Source organism: Neolamprologus brichardi, chromosome 14 (genome assembly GCF_056152115.1).
Source record: "Neolamprologus brichardi isolate AB-2024 chromosome 14, ASM5615211v1, whole genome shotgun sequence".
Taxonomy (NCBI): domain Eukaryota; kingdom Metazoa; phylum Chordata; class Actinopteri; order Cichliformes; family Cichlidae; genus Neolamprologus; species Neolamprologus brichardi.
In genome coordinates this window covers 27,246,868-27,267,846 of record NC_142117.1, presented here as the reverse complement: position 1 = coordinate 27,267,846, position 20,979 = coordinate 27,246,868, and the positions used below count along the sequence as shown (strand labels likewise).

Below are 20,979 nucleotides of genomic sequence, written 5' to 3'. Positions count from 1 at the left end.
AGAATAAGGATTATTTTGAACTGTGACTCATTCAAAGCTACTCAGGTAAAGTCCAAGAATTAAAATATTGAGGTGGAAAGGAGCACAATAGGTCTCCTTTACATTTTATTGAATTATAGTCATGGTGTCGTTTAGTTCCCCTTCACCACTCAGGGTCCTGGGCGGGCTGGAGCCTTTCCCAGCTGTCACTGGTGGAGAGATGAGGCACACCCTGGACAGGGCAACAGTGCTAACCACTGCACTGGAAGCAACATTTTAGATTTTGCTCATTCCTGGTGATAAACAGGTCGATTCTTGAATTTCTTGAATTTAGATTAGATTGAAGATTCAATGTGCGGTTATAGTAAGTCTTAATGGCAACACTCTGGACAGGCTGTATGTTTTTTTTAACACAACTAAGACTAATTGTTTTTTGAATATGACATTTTTATTCTACTGGAAATTCATTTAGTCAAAACAAACTTTAAGAGTGCTGATCTGCTTTACAGACAACACTGAAATAATTACAGAGTCTCAGACAGAGTAGTCAGAACAAAGGGGACAGAGAATTAGTGTAATGGGTAAATTCAGCATAATGTCCATTTCCACAGCACTTAGTCCATCAGTGTACCAATGGAGTCATCTCCTACCTTTCACTCTCCTGTTCTGGCTTCTTAATCTCCAACCTAAGTCCTGTGGTCAGTCACTTTTATTAATATTTCTCTTCTGCTTTCACTATAAAGCGGACATTTCCTGTTTGTGTTTCAAATTAAAAGGCTGCTGAGGCCAGTTTCAATAAGGAAATTAGCGATGACACACATGAAAACACAGAGGCCACAGTTCACTGATAATGATTAATAAGAATTGCAGGTCAAAGACATAAAGGTGATTAATTAAAGGTAGATTATGTGGAATATCTCCCACTCGAAGGGGTCATAGTACGCATAGTACAATAGTACGCAGACGTCAAAGCAGCAGATGATCGTGGCGTGTTCGTCTTGTAATCGGAAGGTTGCCGGTTCGAGCCCCGGCTTGGACAGTCTCGGTCGTTGTGTCCTTGGGCAAGACACTTCACCTACTGGTGATGGCCAGAGGGGCCGATGGCGCAATATGGCAGCCTCGCCTCTGTCAGTCTGCCCCAGGGCAGCTGTGGCTACAACTGTATCTTGCCTCGACCAGTGAGTGAATGAATAGTGGTATTGTAAAGCGCTTTAAGGGGTCCCGAAAAGCGATATATATAAATGCAATCCATTATTATTATTATTAGATGTTTGTTTCTACCAAGTTACACAATCTCAGCTTGCAAGAGGACCAGGCCTCCAGTCTTCTGCATCAGTCGATGCCTCTGGTCATTGGAAGTAGATAGTGCCAGGAAGAAAACAAACTCTAGGAAGCCAACTATCCCATTGGTTGTGTGCTCTCCAGTGGTCGCTTGGCAAGAGCATCTACCCACGGTGCATTTACTTTTTCTATTCATAGCATGCCTGTCCTTCAGCATGATTGACAGGAGGTCAGAATCATATTAAAACATGCTCTTTTTGGCTCACTTATCTGTGACCTCAGCAAACACTTTCCTGATGATTTCATGGTCTCATTCATATACAGGAACATGTTAGGTGTTTAATTATATTCCCAGTCAGAGTCAAAAAGGACAGTAGCGCGCAGTACTTTTTGATCGGCATGCCACAGGAGTGTGAGGTGTCCCTCGGATTCTCGGTCTGATCCACCCGTCCATGTTCAAAACAGCGCGATGCTCAGCTCGAGGCTGCACAACTGGACTTTGGCACGGGCACCGCGTTCCTTCTTTTATATTTATGGCCATTATTTCATCGCGTCATTAATTCAGTAAACGTTAAAAGGCAGTGTAGCTGTTGCGGAGGGGTGAGCATAATATGGCGATATTATTGCACCGGTGGCTGTGGGGCTTACAAAATGCAGGCTAAATTCACTAAAACTGAAGGTAAACAAAGAGGGCTTTTATTATTTTTTTTCAAACAACAGCAAACAAATTAAAGAGGAGTAAATCAGCAAACGGGGTTTTAAAAAAAAAACTCTGGTCTAGCATGCTTGGAAAATTAGAAATCATCATCTGTCCTTTATGGAAAGCTTATTTCAAATCGCCTACAGGCCTGGCACTCTGCAGCTGAGGTTAATGGAAAATATGTTAAAAATGAGCAGTCCAACATACATACTGCACAGTCACAGCGCTGCAAAGGTTTACACCGACTTCCCATTTAAAGTGAATTTGTATTCGCTGTCAGAACATTTTCCCTGCATTTGGATAGACTGCAGCTATTTATTAAATGGCTAATAGTGAACACTGCAGGCATTGTGGCCAATTGATATCCTCATGCTTTCCGTGAAGCCTATTATGTAGACTTAAAAAAAGAAAAAACACGGGGCTTCTTCTGAATGTTTTTCTGATAAGTATTTTGACTGCCAGCGTGTTCGATAGCCTGTAAAATACAGTACTCCGGCTCTTGTTCCATGCTAAGCCCAGGGGAGGGTTGCTGCCAATCATTTTTAGTTTGAAGTGTAATGAACTGCCACCAATCTTTCCTTCACAGTTTCTATTCTAACATTCAAATCTATCATCAAGAATATCACGCTGCTGCCGCTGCACTCGGTGGTAAGTGTCTCTCCTCCACTTATTCCAATGTATCATGAAAGGTTTTTATAATTTTTTTCCCCTTCCTCCTGCTAGCAGTGTAAAGCCCCATGTGTATCATGTCTGAGTGCTACAAGGGTGGGAAAGAGTGGCTTTTCTCATTTCCTCTGACTGTTTTGGAACTGAATCACATTAGCACAGTGACAGGGAGTATGACTAGACCATAAAACATCTCGCTTTGCCTCTGTCCAAATGAGAGATGTGTCTGCTCAACGCTGCAGGTGCTTGCAGCAGCTGAATGATGCAACGAGAATATTGAAAATCACTCTTGCTAGCGTTTCTTTTTAAGGCGACCTTCTCTGCTGCATCTCACTCTCGGATGGTTCGTGTTTAGCGTCTTATCAGATCTAAAGCCGTCATTACTGCACCGAGTGCTTGCTGTTTTATGGCGGTTCTCTAGTGCACCAACTCTTTGGGGTAGGAGATACTGTTGAGCGGATCTAGCAGATCTGGGCAATGCCACTGGTGGGTAACAGGCCAAGATGTGTCAGGGGACCAGACTGTTATTATCTGCGATGAAAATCCATGCTATCCTGACGGCTACAATTAGTGTCAGCTGGGGTATTGAGTCTTTAAAAAGGACTCCTGGCCTTTTGGCTCCCAGCCTGTCTGGCTATAGATGTCTCTAATGAGTCATTAGCCGCATGGCCTCTCCTCTCATGAGTCCACCCCATAATGGCACACCTTTCATCTATTTTACAGAGAGGCTGTCGTTGGTCATTAGTACAGCTCTGAAGTCCTATTACCTTTACGTCAATGATGAATGAATAAAATGCGGTTGCCAAGAACAATATCTCTTCGTATCCTGTGGTCAGCCATGACTCTGTTTTAATTCAATTTCTCCTCTACCATTAAGTGTAATTGATAATTGATGTGGTCTAACTTCATTGTCAGAAGATGCTGAATTTTTCAGACTAAACCACGGGGCACGTTGTCATTGCCGCGTGTTTACCGGAGGTGCATTTTGCTGTCTTCAGCAGAGGCAGTTTGGTGTCACGGATGATGACTTGACACTGATGCGATCCGCAGGGAGCTGCAGCTCTCGGGAACAAACCTCCTAAAATAATGAAGCTGCTTTAGTCGTTTAAAATGCCGCACGGTGCCATCTTGCCCCGTGCCACTCGGTACCGACACCGCGCCCTCGCGTCTCTTTGAAATTGCGCCGCTTCGGATTGTTGTTTTCTTTTCATGTGTTTGTTTTGGACACAGGAGCAAATTGTTAGTGTGCGCAGCCGATTGACAACCACGGGCAAGCACAGAGTCTTCGGTCCAAAACGTAGGGCAGTATCGATGGCTTCAGAGGCTTGTTTTGCATAACACCACCCGGGGAAATATCCGCTTTTCTTTTAACTTCAGTTGAACACTGCTCCCTATCAGAGTGCCAGTTTAGCCAGGCTGCTGCTGTGCGTGGTTTAACTCGCACGATGGCACGTCGTATTGATGGAGTAGTAAATTTGTAACTTTGAAAGCAGCAGAAACATAACACAGTTAGAGGTGTCACCCAGAGTGATTAAGTAATTACTTTGGGTTTGAGGTTAATTATTTAATCAGTGGATTTATTGTTAATCAATGGTCTTAGCTGACAAACTCTTGCTCTTTAATTGAATAGTCGTTCTGTGTTTCGCATAAATTATCCAGAGATGAAACTATTCGCGCGTCTGTGACACCACTGCAGTTTTCACATTCATCGCTGGGTGCCAATAAAAAACAGACGGTTTTATTTTTTCTATTGATAGACAAATGAAAATCTCTCTAAAGAAGTCAAGGGACTCCTCATTTATGATGATTTAAAGATTCTGGCGAAGCCTTTTAAAAGAGAGATGTTTCTGAATACGTGAACTTTTGGGTATGGATGAATTGGAAATAATAAAATCTGCTTTAATAAAATATAGCAATTTTATTCATAGATAAAATATCATCTGAAAATACAAGTTCCTTTCAACCAGGAGACGAAAAACAGAGACCCATCTTTTATCACAATGTTTTAAATTTGCATATTTTTTTACTTCCTCTTTTTTACTTCTACATAATAACCAAGAGTATTATTAATTAATTAGAAGTCTATTGATAATGAGATCAGATCTGAGTTGGCAGGAGGTCTGGCATTTCTGCATTATCATATCTCCCAATTCTGTGAACTGTCTTGTCATTAATAGCGCTTATTGTAAGAGTTGGCAATGGCTGGATGACCTCTTTCTATCTGCGTTTGTGTAACTTTGTAAAAGTTCCGACCTCGCTCAGCAGATCAGGTCCCTCTTGCTAATTCATGGCTCAGAGCTCTTTGTAAAACTGGAAACGATCTTTAAACCTAACACTTTTCAAGGCTGGAAAATTAGAGTGTGTCCTTCCTGGTTGCAGCATCAAGGCTTCAGAACAACAGTGAAAGAGCGGCTCTGTGAAGCACAGAGCGTAGTAAAGCTACAGTTGTAAGTGCTACGATGAACTAAATGTTATCTCTGTGCTGATAACTTACTTACCCCGAGGCTTTACTGCAGAAATCACTGAACAGATATCTCATTATTTAAGAGCAAATAAAATGCGAAAAGCTGCTTTACTCTGGAGATTGTGTTTTTTCAGAGCTCACAGAAAGCTGCGTCTTATTCTATTGAATGGGGAGTTGCCGTATCCCACCAAGGGAGACACACTCAGGTGGACAACCTTGAACTCCTCCTACCCATTGACCCACCCGTGCGTTTTGACTGATTATCAGTAGCAGTCTAGACAGTGTGCTTTGCCCTTGTGTCTCCCAGGCTTTGTATGGACTATACTTTCAGTGTGAGTCGATCTTTGTCCTGCTCCATTGGCTGTCACAGCTCAGCCAATTTTTTTTTAAAAAAAGAGAGAAAGAAAGCCATCTCTGAAGCACCTGGGGTTCATAGTCCAATGGACTGAAGGGTGGAGGTTGTTTTTAATGATGAGCCCAGATCAGCCACGAGGGCACCAGGCTAACTTGCCTCTGCTGTCAGTCATAGTTCAAAGCTAACAGCAATATTTTGCTCTCATTGCCTTTCTCTTGTTACTTTGTGGCTTAAACTGTTATTCCTTTGCAGATTCAGATGAATAATAAATAAATCAATAATAAATAAAGTATGCTTTCAGACTGCAACATGCAATTATCAATAAATCTACACATTGTCTTCCTGACGCATCATTTGGACGCATCTGAAATCACTAATATTTTACAAGCTTTGAATTAGACTTTTTATTTGAATCCATCTCTCCTCCAATAGATGTGCTACTGTTAAAGGCTCACTATCGCACTTAGTCTTACGCGGCCCATGAATACATCTCTGGTGTGACGTTGGTAATTTGCCAGATTATCTGCCAAGACTTTTTTTTTTGGAAAGGCTATGTTTGTTCTGATAGACCAAGAGCTTTTTTAACCAATCAAAAGCAAGCTCTAGACTGAGAAAGGGGTGATTCTCATAACCTGTACCTTTCATATGTCTCAATCACAAACTTAGATCCTAACTGTACAACTGTCCTCTGTCTTTATCTTGACTTTTACAGACTGGTATTCTGACTCTGCTCTGACTTTAACATTTTGGCATTTCTCCGCCAATATTGTTTGTTTTTTCCTTTGTACCCTGAAATATCCGGTAAGAACGGTCAGTCTTTTATTTTGTCTATTGGATTTTGGAAGTTTTTGATAAGAGAGCCGAGTATGAATCCCATGTAATAGCAATGTTAATTTTTGCTCTTTTCGCATTTGTTTCATTGTAAAAGGTTAAAAATAAATCAAGTCTTGTTTTGTACAACCAGAAGGCCAAAACCCGAAATGCTCAATGTTCTATAAAACCTTTAAAAACAACTGCATTATAACTTGTTATTGCTAATTTCTTAGAAAGCTTAATAGTGCTTATGAATTCTGTTAGGGCTTTAATGTGAAATGTTACCCCTCATTTCAACATCTCTTATAATGTAGGACTTAAGTGAAGCAAATCCTGGTTCATTTTGTCATCTCTTAATCATAGCACCCAATTGTACATTCTCCTTTTTCCACTACTACATTACATCAGTAGTAGGTACTTGATTGATTGGGATTCAATTCACTCGAGTCTTTCACACACTGCATGCATCTCCATTTATTTTCCCTCAGAAGTTGTGCAGCTTCCGTCCTCAGATTGTTCATTTGCCTTGTTTGTGTGCCTACTTGGCTCGGCGGAGGGGTTGTGAGATCCCTGGAATTAAAAGGGTACAAATAAGCAGAGAAATGGATAAGAGAGTGTGAAGAATCAAGCTGTGTGATGTAACATCCGGCGTTGGAAGACATCCTTGTCTTTTGATCGAGCCGAGTGAAAAACACTTCACACAGGCCCGTGGACTGAATACAGGGCTCAATCCCTCCTGGGCTACAGCACGAAATCCCCCAAACTTGCTTTCCCCCCCCCCCTCCTTTGCTTTTCTCCTCTTGAGCTTTGCTCTGTGAATATTCAAAAATCAAACCTAGAAGACCTAGATTTTAGATTCTTAGCTTGATGAAGGTTTTCAGTGTTTTGATGAAGTACTCGTTCCTCAAAAAACACAGATGTGTATTGACCTTCGTTGCTGCCTGCATTTAGACACATAAACTGCTGAGCTCCAGAATATATGGGATAATCTCCCCTCTCTCCATTTCAATTGGAGGTACAACTCCGTGGCAGTGCACTGTGCAGAGAAGAGATTGGCTAATCTGTGAAAGCGAGTCTAGTGCTCACTAGAATATTATGCTCACTGATTTAATGTCCTCTCTGTCTTTTTCTCCTAGGTAAGCACTTTTCTGCTGCTGTATCGGGCATGGGGGTCGGGTCGCTACTAGCGGTGGCTGCCTACAAGGGCTGGGATGACTGATTGAGGTGATGTACTGCAGTGTGTCCATTGACAACAGAATAGCTAGTAGCACTGATTTCTCAACACATTGACAAGTGAGGACTTGCTGATGCTGGAAATGGAAGCCATGACAGGAACTAAGACACCTAGAGACGTCTATCCTGTAAGGTTTCTGAAAAGCAATCACAGTTGCATAAAACCTGGTCTTATTTTTGCTAAATGCCATTGCTGAGATGTGGAAATTCAGCATTAAAAAGAGCCCCACCAGGAGAATGCACACGAGCCATCAGCTAATCAGACAGGTTTTAAACAAAGCCCCAGGACAGAACTGATTTAAAAGAGAAAATGGAAGGTGAGAAAGTTATTACCCAAACTGTAGCATCCATCATAATTCAGTTTCAATTTCTTCTCATTATGCAGATAGATAAAACCTAGAGTTCAAGACCAGGTCCAAATAAATAACAGAGAAATACTGACAGAGTTCAAAACTGTGCACATTGGAGGGGAAACAGTTGGCCCTATAATACGCAACCACGGTCTGAAATGTAAACAAAATGTTTTTAGCTAGCACGTGTTAGTTTTTTACCCTTTATCTAGTCAACTGTCAGATCTACAGCTGAAGGTGAACCACTTGGAAACATAACTCCCACATTTCTCCGGTCGCACCACCTCCCTGAGCCTGGTTCTTCTGGAGAGTTCTTCCTGTTAAAAGGGAGTTTTTCCTTCCCACCGTCATCAGGTGCTAGCTCAAAGGGCGCCGTTTGATTGTTGGGGGGGGGGGGGGGGGATTGTTGATGCTATATAAATAAAAACGAACCACTGATTTCTGAATCATCCAGATTTCCCTGTCAGAATCCTTACAGAGTCTAATGCTAATAATGCTAATATTTGTTGTATCCGTGAGAGTGCTCGCTACATATATAGGTGTAGCTTAATAGGTGTCAGCATCCCAAGTGTCACATTTTTTTATACTGATGATTCATATCTTATTGCTGGTGTCCTGATGAAGGGCTCAGTTTGTTTTATTTTTTGCTTAAAATGCTCTTTACCCTGTTGGTCCTACATCCAGCCACATTGTAGCTTCATGACAGGTTTCAGTTTTTTGCTAGCAGGCGTAAATAAAGAAGCTTGCTTTCCCAGTTTGAGCAGGACTAAAATGTGCTATACTGCGCTTGAAACACACACATATATAACATAGTTATCCACTTGTTATCTGATCTATATTTTGGATAACCTAAAATGTCGTTTATAATCAATATGTTTGTATTTACAATAAGCCAACTGACTTCACTGTAAAATTCTTCACATGTAGTTACGATCCCACAGGGAAATAGAACATCTCTGCAGTTCCTCTTATGACTCTACAGAGCATTTTAGAGTCTCTAAGCTCATTGTTTTGGTTTTATAGCTGCAGTTTTACTGTTTTGGCTCATAGCCGTCGTTTTCTGCAGCAGCAGGGAGCCGTTTTCACTTTATAGCTCTGATGAATGCACTTTACATTACGTTCTCAGCACCAGATGGCGGAGAGACAACGTTAGCAACTTGCTAGTGGACGAAGTAGACTATTTAGCTCCTAAACAGTTGGAGGTTTCTTTCTGAAGTTAGGGGGACATGAAAAGAGAGAGTGCATATTGGACATTTACTGGATTTATGATGTGGGCACAAACGCGACTCCCAGTGAATGCACATCAGTGATGTTTCCCTGATGTGATACATGCAGTCGTTTTCTAACCCTTTTTATCATGTCAGCTTAAAATATCTTAATATTTTTGCAGATTAATTTTGTGGTTCATACTTTTCATACTTTAATGTCCCCTGTACATAAATCTGATCACCTGACTGCTCGTACCTTATCCTTTTTCTCTTACTTTTGTCATGGCCCATACTGACTGACCATAGAATAAAAATACGAAAAAAAAAAAGAGATTGTTTTAAGAACAGGCAAATATCAATCAGCGCTTAAATGCCTGTCCTGATCGCAGAGTTTAAACAGCAGTTAATATTGAAGTAACCCTGCAGTATTGACACTGAGATGGAACTACTTCCACATCAGTGAAGCAGTCAAGTTGTGGTGTGGTCTGCTGTGCCTCCATTATGCATGAGCCCTGACCACCCTTCACCAGCTGTCACCGAGCTGACCACTGAATCCCATCTGGACCCTGGGGGACATCACCATCGTCCATCAGGGAGGCTGTAAGATGAGCCCGCTGACACGGAAACTCCCACCTCAGATCCCACTTACCGCAGCCCTGCCTCTCCCCTCAGTCAATACCCCCCTCCCTCTGAGGCTGGCTTTCTTTCGTTTCTAGGTTCAAAGGTTGGACCGCTGCTCTGATCTAATAGCTCGAAAGACATTTTTCTCTCTCCGCGCGCAGGTTGTTTCTGGCTTAAGTCAGCGCGAGGATGAAATTTTTAACACATCCTGGGTATTTAATGCTTTGTCATGTATGTCATTATGGAAACAGTTTGGAAACATTATGAAGCTGTGGTGCTGAAATGTGGCAGCTTGCACTTGCATGTTGCTAGTGTTGAAGTTATCTTAATATGGAGGTGCTAAATTGTTCAGAGCCCTGTAAACTCATTTTTAAATCAGTTCTGTCGGGGGCAGCAGGCGAGCAAAGCAAACACACTAGAATGGGTGTTGTGTGCTTTCTCCGAAGGACTCTCAAATACTGTAGCAGGTTCTTCTCAATAACCACAGAGAGAGGGAGTGATTTTACATCACACGATCCCTCTACTATACACACCCATGCAGGAAAATGCTTTACAGCTCGCCCAGTTTCAGTCTGTTAAACTTTTCTTACTTTGGCACCTACTATATGAAGGGGGGAGGCAAATGCACTCCAGGTGCACTATTTCCCCAACTGATGCTGTTCCCTCCCCCTCCTATAACCAAGCCACAAGCCATGCCCTGCTGTCACATATGCCCCCATTTATATCTGGTTATATATCTGGTAGTGCAGACCATGTAAAACCTAAGTAGAAATTAAGTTATGTTATAAGTCACGGTATGTCATTTTGGGTGAAAAAATGCAGACTTATTGACTTATGTGCTCTCCGACAACCGAATAAATAAATAAATAATACTACTAAAAGACATTAGCAATGCCAGAAAATGGTTTAAAAAATGGATTTCTAATGAATTTTCATCATTATATTTTATGGTGAAGTGTAGCATTAATGGGACAGGTAAGAAATGTTATTTTTCAGATTTCCAGAAAGTAATAAAATGTATTTTACAGATATTTTTCAGGCTTATTTTTTACATATACTGTCGTGCCAACTACTAGGGTGAATATTTTTTTTAGAGCTGTTCTGAAAAGCACCATGCGATGTTGTATAAATATGTGGACAAGGCCACACTTCTCACACACTTTCCCGGCAGTTCAAACTGCTTTTTCTGAGACAGTTGGCCAGCATAACCTGAAGTGGGCGTGAATGTTGGCTGTGAAAAGTAAAAGTAATAGAAAGAAAAATGAAAAGTAATAGAAGCCTTCGTTTGTACAGCACAGGAAAGGATTGGGAAAATTCTTTCCAAAGCTATTTGACCTGAGCTCTGACAGATTTGTAGAGGTCTCTTTGGCAACCTAACTGTAAAATTATCATGTGTCACGATACTCAAGCTTCTTGATTTAGGTTCAGGATTTTGCTGTCATTTTGAATATTAAGTCCTTTTTCTCTCTAAATTTTATTCAGTACGTTGTTTCAGTGGTTAGCACTGTGGCCTCATGACAAGAACGTTCCTGGTTCAAACCCCAGCTGGGGCCCTTCTGCGTGTTGTCCTTGGGCCTGCGTGCATGGGTTTCCTCTGATTACTCTGTTTCCTACCACAAAATATTTGTGTTAGATTAATAGGTGATTCTAAATTTGCCATGCGTGTGAGATAGATTACAGTCCTGTGGGGAAAAAAAAACAGTTTTCACATGATTCCCTGCAGTCCTAAACAAAACCAAAGTACGCTAATGCTGTTTCATTGAGGTTAAGACGGTAAGTAGCAACCAGGTGCTGCTAATCAATTAACTGAGCAGACGTTTAGGTAGTTTGCTGGTCTGGTCTGGAGCATTCAGGTAAGATTTAACACAATGAAAAGGAGGAAAGACAACAGCAATGATCCTAGAGAAACAGTGAGTGCTGAATGAAGCTTGTATGTTATAAAAGAGAGGACCAAGTTGAGAACTTGTTCTCAACTTGCGTGATATAGAAGCATGCGTGATATAGAAGCATGCCTTCTTACACAAACAACTGCCCCTTCTGAGTAAGAAGAACCTGGGCTAACACCTGTGACCTACTTTGATCAGCACAATATGATCAAATGTGGGACTACTGGATTTAAAGCACATCTGCAGCTATTCAAGCTAGGAGATTTTTGTGGATCCTTTTCTATGGACAAATCCGGTTTATCCAGTCATCGCTAAAAGAGCCGAGCACCCCTCTGTTCTGTCTGTATTGATGATGTCATGGCTCTGATAATCACCACCTGTGTTCGCAAGTACAGTATTGTCTATTCAGCATGTCTAAAAGTGGCCCTTTGTGGCAGATGGTGCTAGAGGCAGGAGACCAACCCTTCTCTCACCTCAATCTGGATAACAGGGCTCATCGCTCTCAGCCTGGATGGGATGGGAAAGAGTTTGCTCAAGGCAAAACAAGAGGCAGCAACCTCGAGAGCCTAGCGGTGGTGAATTTATGCTTTATGTAAAACTGAAAAGATTAGGTCTTTACGTAACCGTAGTTGTGGGTTCATAGCGGTTGTTATTTGTAAGAATTCACCTCCCATGATTTTGTTAGGGTGCCATATGAGGTAGCGTACTCTAAAGCCCTCAGGAAGTCTATAGATTACTGTTAATAAGCACACATCATGCTGCAAATACACATTACACACAGCCTGTCATCGCTCAATCGTCTTAGAAATAATCCTTATCTGAGCCTTTGTGTTCTAACATCTGATTAAAGAAAATTGAAGGGACTCCTTTATCTCTCCTGCTCTGCAGCTGTGCAGCTAATTGGAAATGTAACTAGCGCCGCCAAAACATATCTCAATTACATTTTGTACATTGAGCATCATGGAAGTGTTTCGTTCAGAATAAATGCATGTGTGTCTGTGCTTTTGTACAGTATGTGTACAAGTGTTTTCAATAGATAAGAAATTGCAAAAGAACAGATTAATTGTAGTCATTGTGCGATGAAAAATACTTTTAATAAGTTAAAAAAAACGAATAATATACAGCGGCTCACAAAACGTTTAAAGACCATTTAAAATGCATGACAATAACCCTCAAACATTGCGGTAAATATTCAAATGATAGCGCATGCGCAATATTCCAAAAGTATCCGGACAGTTGGAATAGTCTTTCTCTTTTTTCGTTCGTTGGCTTGAAGGACTGTTTAACATTTGAACATGGATTCAGCCAGCAAAGCTTTCGCTCTGTCATCCTTGCTCCTAGGTTTTCCTTTTTTTTCCTTCTCCATGGCATTCCATAGGAGCTCTGTATGATTTCAATCAAGGTCTTGGAGGGCTTTTCTGAGACTTTGATTTTCTCCTGGGCAAAATATTATCTTAACAGACAGGTAGTGTGGTTTAGATCTGAAGGATCTATTTCTGTCACTTGAGGTTTTTTTTTTTTTCATTTTTCTTTCAGTTTGTAACTAGAAACACTTCTGCAGACTTCAGAGTTCATATTTCCATCAGTACATACACACTCACGTCCATGATTGAAAGAAAAACAGCCCCACACTCTGATGTTCTCACCTACTAGCTTGATGGTACCCTTGGCACGGTCTTGTCAGAGGACTTTCTACATCATCAACAAATATTGACTTTTTGGACTCATCTAAAAGTAAAACATCCCCAAAAGGTGGCATCTTTCTTTACCTGTCCTTTTGCAGTTTTTATCCTTGCTCTTTCATTGTTTGTGCCTGGCTGGTTTCTGCAGTATTATTCTCACATCTGTACGTGTTGGCTGCTTTAAAAGGTCCATAAACTGAAACATCTACCTGTGTCCCATTTGTACTTTAGTCCTTCACAACAGGAATGGAGAGCCTTTTAAATTATTTGTCCAGAATTTATTTCTTTATGGCTGCACTATATGAAATTACTCTCTTACCCCTTACTAGAGTTTTAAGCGTCCAGATACTTGCAAGGGTTAGTGTGGCAGTAATAGTGTAAGAACTGCAATACATATATGGTTTTCTAGTAATTAACTTCACAATCTCCATTTCCCCAAAGATCATATTTTACTTCTTTTCATAGGTTTTGATGCCCCTGTTTTATCTGAAGACTCTGTGGTTCTGCCAGTAACCAGTAACTATGCAGAATAAGATTTTACACCTGGAACGTTTGATGAGCTCATAAAATGTTATGCATTGTTAGAGTTTAAACCAGCCAGCAACATGTGGAGTAGTGAGCCTGTCTGTAAGAAGTCTGAGATTTTCTCGCCTTGGATGCAGAGTTGGTACAAGTTGAATTCAAATACAGCACACTGCTGTATGAGTTGAAACATGAAAAATACATTTTACTGATATTATACCAGTACTATAAACTATAAACAGACATTTTCCCACACTGGAATTTCATGCAGCCAGTACAAACAAAACCCACAAAGCTAACCACCAAAAATGTTGTTTTAATCAGCACACTGTGTTAGTTCTATTTGCACACATATAACTAGTACAAGTTCTATGTTTGCACAATGTGCGCCACAATCTACTACTTATTCCCCGAGGTATGACCATAAATCACACATAACTGACATTTGTTTTTTAAGCTTTCCTTCTAAATAACAGATTGTTATTGCGACACGTTTTCATGCATGTCTAAGCTAAACTAAACAGTCTGAAGGGTGAATGCAGTAATAAGATCTGAGCTTATAATACTGTGAGTTCTTTCTGCCTATTTCTGCAGTTTTGCAGGACTAGGGCTCGGCAATATAACCTCAAATCAAAATCACAATTGATGGAACATTTTATCTTGATTTTGATTAACTAGTATTATTTTCTTAATGGAAATGAGGAGTATTCTTCACACAGGAAAGTTAGGCATGGACTTCCATAGGGTTTTGTGTTGGGACCGACTTCCCTTGGGCAATATTTTTAGATAGCACTGCATACATTTTCATTCCTTTGCAGCTTTATTTACCCACAAAGCCAAATGACACAAATCACGTAGTTAAAGACCTGCATGACCTCTAATTTCCAATTTATAAATTCAGATAAAACTGAGGGTACTGTACTCAATCCTAAATATCTTAGAAACACGGTTCTAACCAGTTTTGATGCCATTACCTTGGCCTTAAGTTGTTTTTTTGAGCAGGATATGTCCTTCAGTGAGTAATTAAATGTGTAGGACTATATTAATTTGCACAAGATCTCTAAATTTGAATTATTCTGTGTCAAAGTGATGGTGCAAAACTAGTTCATGCATGTGTTACTTGCACGCTGGGCTGTTGTTGTTCATTATTATTAAGTCGCTATAAAAGCTCCATGAAAAGCTGCCAGTGGATCCAGCATGCTGCAGTGAGAGCACTAACTGGGACTGGAAAGAGAGGCCATATTTCTACCATTTTAGCTTTTTTTTCCCCAATGGCTCCCTGTTAAGTTAAGAACCGAATATAAAATCCTTCTACTCACATACAAAATCTTGAATAATCAGCCCTGCTGAGTTATGCTGCAGTAGGCGGGGGGGCCTTGAGGAATTCATTGAGTGATTTTCCTTCACTCATCTCTTTTCTCTGTATGTTTACATACCACTGATGTATTCAATCATCATTAAACTTGCTTAAACTAGCCTTTTCTCCTATAGTTTCTTTTATAGTTTTGTTTCTCTCTTCTCTTTCCCTTCCCTGGGCCTGGTTCTGCTGGAAGTTTCTTCTTTTTAAAAGGGAGCTTTTACTTCCCATTGTCAACAGTGCTTGGTCATTTTTTGCTCTTGCACTCATAGTTCACTACGCTTTTATTACAAATAAGCCCAATTAACCTGAGACTGGTTTTTTTTGGCTTTTATTATTTGTGCTACAAGTGTTTAAAAGCCAAAAATGTGTCCAAACACGAACTGCTTGAGTTGTGCAGTGGTTTGAATTTTCCTCCATGATATTTCCATGTTGCAGACTGAGTTAGTCAGTAATAATCACATAAAGGCAGCCCCATTTACTCAGCAGTACACTATTGTATTAATGTCATAACTCATCTACTTTTGTCATCCTTTGTTGAGTCAGCGACCTGTTTGTATTTCTTCAAAGGGCTAACTTCAATTAACCTGCACCACTAACAGAGCGAAAGCTTTAGGTTCCCTTCATGGATATTGACGATACGCTTCGTGTCTGCCAGCTATTGAATTTGAATCTCATTCATAATTTTGTTTCTAATATTAAAGGTCACATTTGCATTTGTGTTGATAAGCAGTTGGTATGCAGGGCCTATAGCACTCCCGCCGCTGCTGTGGTTGTTGCTGGGTGGATGGTTAGTTCGTGTGGTTCAAGAATAAACACTCATCACACTGGAAATAATCGAAAAACCGGCTTATTTAATTAATTAACAGTGTAATGTACCGATGTCTGTCACCAGTGTGGGAGTAGATTGGAATTAATATTTCAAAACTCTGCATAGTGGCTTGTTCGATTCGCTCCATCTTTACAAACAACATGTTACGTGTCAGTGATTATTAAACTCATCACAATACCTTGTAGGTCTATAAGTTCTTTGTGAAGTCTAAAAAAACATAATTTATTATTAATAACTGTAGATAAATCATGCATTTATTCAGTGAACTGAGTCATTATGTAACTATAGCTTCTGGCTTCAATAAACTCAAAGTTTCAGATTCACAGGTACATTTTAAGTAAACTATGCACTTTCTCTGACCCATGTAAGTACTTTCTGAGTTTTATTTATTTATTCATTTTTAAAGAACACATCACAACCTCTCCAAGCATCCTGATTTTGAGTGGTGAGTTTATGCACCAGGATGAAACGTCTATCCAATAATCCATTTTCTTACCACACGTTGCACAGCAAACGTAATTAATCATACACCTGAAAGATATATAGAAGGCCCGCAATCATCACTTTTATTTATCCCACTGATTTGTTACTTTTGAAGTGAACATTAGATATCATTTGATGTGCCAGAGTTAGCTTCAAGCCGATGTTCAGCAGTTTGTCCGGAGGTCACAGTTAAACACACTGTGCAGGATATAGTATGCTTTCCCTTTAACCTTCAGTTACTCCGATCATATGTTGGGAAGACCTTGATAAATAGCTGCGTCACTGTACACACTGTACACACAGCCTAACAGCATGGAAAGCTATAAACGTTTACAACCCGAGCCTGCTCTCCAAGCTACTAAATTAGATGTGAAGGAAACAGATATGTGTAATGGAAATGGAGGGCAGCACGTTTCTGTTCTGCTCTGACATGCTCAGCTCTGGCACCGAAGATGAGTAAAGTTGGCTAAACTCCATTCAAAACAGGCAGCCGTACAACTTCTTCTTTTGCTGTTAGCAGTAGGAGATCAAGAGAGAGGACTTATGATGCCCAAGAGTTTTATCAATCTAATAAAAAAACATCACTGCTTACCTTTGTAATGCAAAAATATATATTTAACGACGCATGGAGGTGAAAAAAATCTCCATTATAAATTATTAAACAACAGTTAATAATGTAAAAGATTTCAAATGTTGAGAATATTAAAAACAGAAGTAAGGTGACTGATTATTGGGATTCATAGTTGAATTATGGGCAGAAAATGATGAATAAAGTCATTTTTATAGGTTGCTATAGTACGGATGTGTGATGGTGTAGTGTGTGTAGCTGTAATACCTCAGCAACATAAATTTACATTTAAGGATATTGATGATGGAGCTGCAAGGCAGGTGGAAAAGAGGAAGACCACAGAGAAGGTTTATGGATGAAGTGAAGGAGGCCATGCAGAGGGGTGATGAGACAGAGGAGGATGCTGGGGATAGGGTGGAGATGGAGGCAGATTGTCCCCTGTGGCAACCCCTAGAAGGAGCAGCCGAAGAAGAAGGAATTAAAGCAATATCAGCAGATAAAGATGGGAAGCGAACCCAAGCACATGACACTTTAAAAAAATAATCAATGAGTAAAAAAAAAAGCAGACGCCCATGGAATTGGGAATGACCAGAGACCACAAAATACAATATTACTCTATCATGCTACTTAATAGGATATTAACATTTTGCGATATGCTCGGTATTATCCTCAAAGGTAAACTTTGTTAGTATCTGCTTTACCTAATAAGATGAAGTTCTGAGTCGTTCCTCTTACTTGAGTCATTTTTACCTTTGCTAAATGGGATTTTCCACAAACAGACTGAACAAACTGTCAGTAAAAGCTGTCATAAATGTTGCAAACAGCTGACAAACTGAACGGTTTATGTTAGTCTAGTCTGAGGTAAATGAATTCACACTTGTGTAGTATTACAGCTGTTTTGAACACGAGACAGCAGTCACCAGCCGTCTGGGACATAATGAGCAGTTGTAATCACATATGAATCATAGCCTGTGAAGTCCATGGCTTGCAACTCTTTTTACTACACTCAGCTTTTCCTCAGCATGGACATGACACAACGTGGGTACGGCTGTGTCTTGAGCATGTAAAACAAAAGTGCTAATTTTCCACAAAGTTGTATGGATTCAGGTCTTGGTTTGTGTGATTTTCTTAGCTCGCTCTAAATCAGGAAGTAGCATTTTCAAGCTAAGTGTGTTGGGTTTTCTGTTGAGCTGATGTACTGTTAGCTTTGCCATCGTCAGCTAACATTATCACAGGATGGTGCCGCGTGAGAGCCGTCATGTTTGTGATATTTCCAAGTGTCATTTACTCTCTTTTGTCCCATCGTTGTTGCAAAAAATCAAAGCAGACAGCGCTTCTCTGATTTCTTTCTCCTGTGCCCCAATTTTGTTTGACCAACTTCCTCCTGTACTCATGACTATCACTTCTCCTCATGTAGCTAAAAAAAGTTTAACCCTTTTTCATATTTTAGTAAAGCAAAGTTCATAATTTATGTTCAGTTTTTATAATAAGATATCAATATTTGGTGTTCCTGTGTTGATATAATATTTCCACTCAAAATATGGCAGTACTACACTGTATTGATTGTCTTTTCCTCACCTCTAACTCCCACTTCGAAAAGTTGAATATTAAGTAAAAACGCTGAAGACTCAGGCTTGGAAAAGAAAAGTGAACAAAACAGGGTATCACACTGGCCAGGCAATCAAAAAGTGCATGAGAGACAAATTAAAAGCAAGAACTCCCACAGGCCGTTAAAGTCTCCCGTCCCTATAACCTGTATGTCATTGGATTGTTGGAGTAAACCTTGTGTGAGACGGCAGTAACTGCCACCCAGGAAGAAATAATAAGAAATGCATTAACTACCACAAACATACCGTCGATTGACAGCTTAAAGTGTTTCTGTTTAGCACTTTGCCAGTAAGCATTTTATTGGAGCATCTGTGTTGTGCAGATCTGGGTTTGCTGCAATAATGTCTTCATGTATCTTATTGAATGCATGTGTTTGCCCCCAAGAATTATGGGCCTGTGCAATATTGAGTTAGTGTGTATGTATGTGTGTGTTTTGTGCCTGTAAGCGCTCTTGCTGTTTTGTGTCAGTGCATAGAGTATCTGTGGGTCTTTTTTGTCTTTCCATAAATCCATTTTCGCTGGTTGTCAGCACTAACGCTACTGTCAGCAGCAGTTGATGGAGCTCCACTCTGCCGTAAGACTCTCTGATCTATCAGCTGTGACGTAATGCTCTCCTCAATCACCAGCCCTGGGAACAGTAAATCAGAGCACTGCTGCTCTGCGTGGTGCTAATGCTGGTACCCTGCTCCCTGCTCAACCACTGAGCTCATCTACAGTCCAAACAGCAAGAGAACAGCAGGATGATTGCTGGACACTTTAATCGCTTCTAATGACCTCACCTATCAAGACCCTATTAAAGCATTTGTATGCAAAAACTAAAGATCATTTTGCATTTTAGACACTGCTCCTCTTAAAATATATATATTGTATTGTTTCCTAACAACAGTTTTTGTCAGAGGCAAGGTTGGTCTCAACTTGAAACCTCTGTTCATCAAATGTACGGTATAAAAAATCCTGCAATTTCTTCAATTTCAACTATTAGAGTCTGGCTGTAAACAGAAAAGCTGGTGGTTGAACTCAATTGGCTTTCATGATAAAACCTTAAAGCTTAAATGCACATTGATTACATCCGGGTACACAGTGGTTTTGTTCTATTTAATCAGTTTTCTCAAAGCTACAGGTGGGGATTTCTGTTATTTCTTACCCATCTGTATCAAATTAAGACTTAAAGTTATTAATTATTGGGGTTTGGCTGCTTTGAGATACTGAAATGGATCTCTTGGCCATGTCTGTAGTGTTTGTATATGCTATATTGTTAATTATACTAAGAGCACTCAAGAAGTTTTAACAAGAACATTTTCACCGCATTTGTGATTTGCATGAGCACATTAGCAGGTATCTGCTGTGTGATGTAAGCCTACAATTATTCGAGTACAGCTTGCAACGACACTTGATAGTGTTAGATGATAACTGAGCACTCCGGAGAAAAAAAGAAAAAATACCACGGCGACAGTCATAAGGTTTTAGACGAGGCGCCAGACAGGACTTCAAAAAACCACTGACGCATATCTCATCACACCCGCGTCCATTTTTGGTATACAAATACAAATAGTGTGCGTATAAAACCACAGAAAGCTCAAGATGTTTTACAGCAAGTCCTTGTCAGGCCCTCCATATATTAATGTTGAATCAACAAGCCTTTAAAATTAATTTAAGGAAAGACATAAATATTTTTAAATAATTTGATTACTTAATTACAAGAGCACTGGAGCTTTGTACAACCCTGTATTCCATATGTTTTAGGACGCCAGTCACCATCTCCTGGTTTCAGTCATTCCAGTTCACACTGAGATGAAGAAAATTCCAGCAGGCAAACATAAAACAAGAACAATGAATTTTAATTTTGCTAATCCTTTACAAAATAAAGTTAATCAGTTAACATGTTCTCTGAATCTTTTTTTTTCTTTGTCATTTCCATTCTTTAGACAGGATAGCTGCCTGCTGATAATGCCAATTTTTCTTTCTCAGCAGGTCATTGAGGGCTTGTATAGAGCACAACACATCCATGTTCTGCCTAGGAATTTTGATTATGAGCCATAATGTTATAACCATCTAAAGTAGACTTACTAATCACCTACGACAAGGCAAACTGATGGTGTGTGCTCCTGTGAAAACACATCTGTATCATCTGTAAAGTTAGTAAGTGAATACAATTTGATTTGTAGAGCACCTTTCAAGATAAACATCACAAAGTGCTTCACAACAGAACAGAAGATACAAACAAAAGTGAACACATATGAACCTTTTTAAGAAAAAAGTGATTTATTTGCTCTACCCACAATCCTAAACTGTAACTCGTCTGTTATTGGTGGAGGTCGCGGGTTATTATGGAAGTGTTTAAAACCACGAGTATCAGGTCTCTTAGTGAGCC

At 40.1% G+C, this 20,979-nt stretch overlaps 1 protein-coding gene across 3 annotated transcripts in view; it reads left to right on the top strand.

The window, feature by feature from the left end:
- Positions 1–20,979, top strand: part of cadm1b (cell adhesion molecule 1b) — a 162,672-nt gene that overhangs the window by 45,968 nt on the left and 95,725 nt on the right. The gene's annotated exons all lie outside the window — the stretch shown is intronic.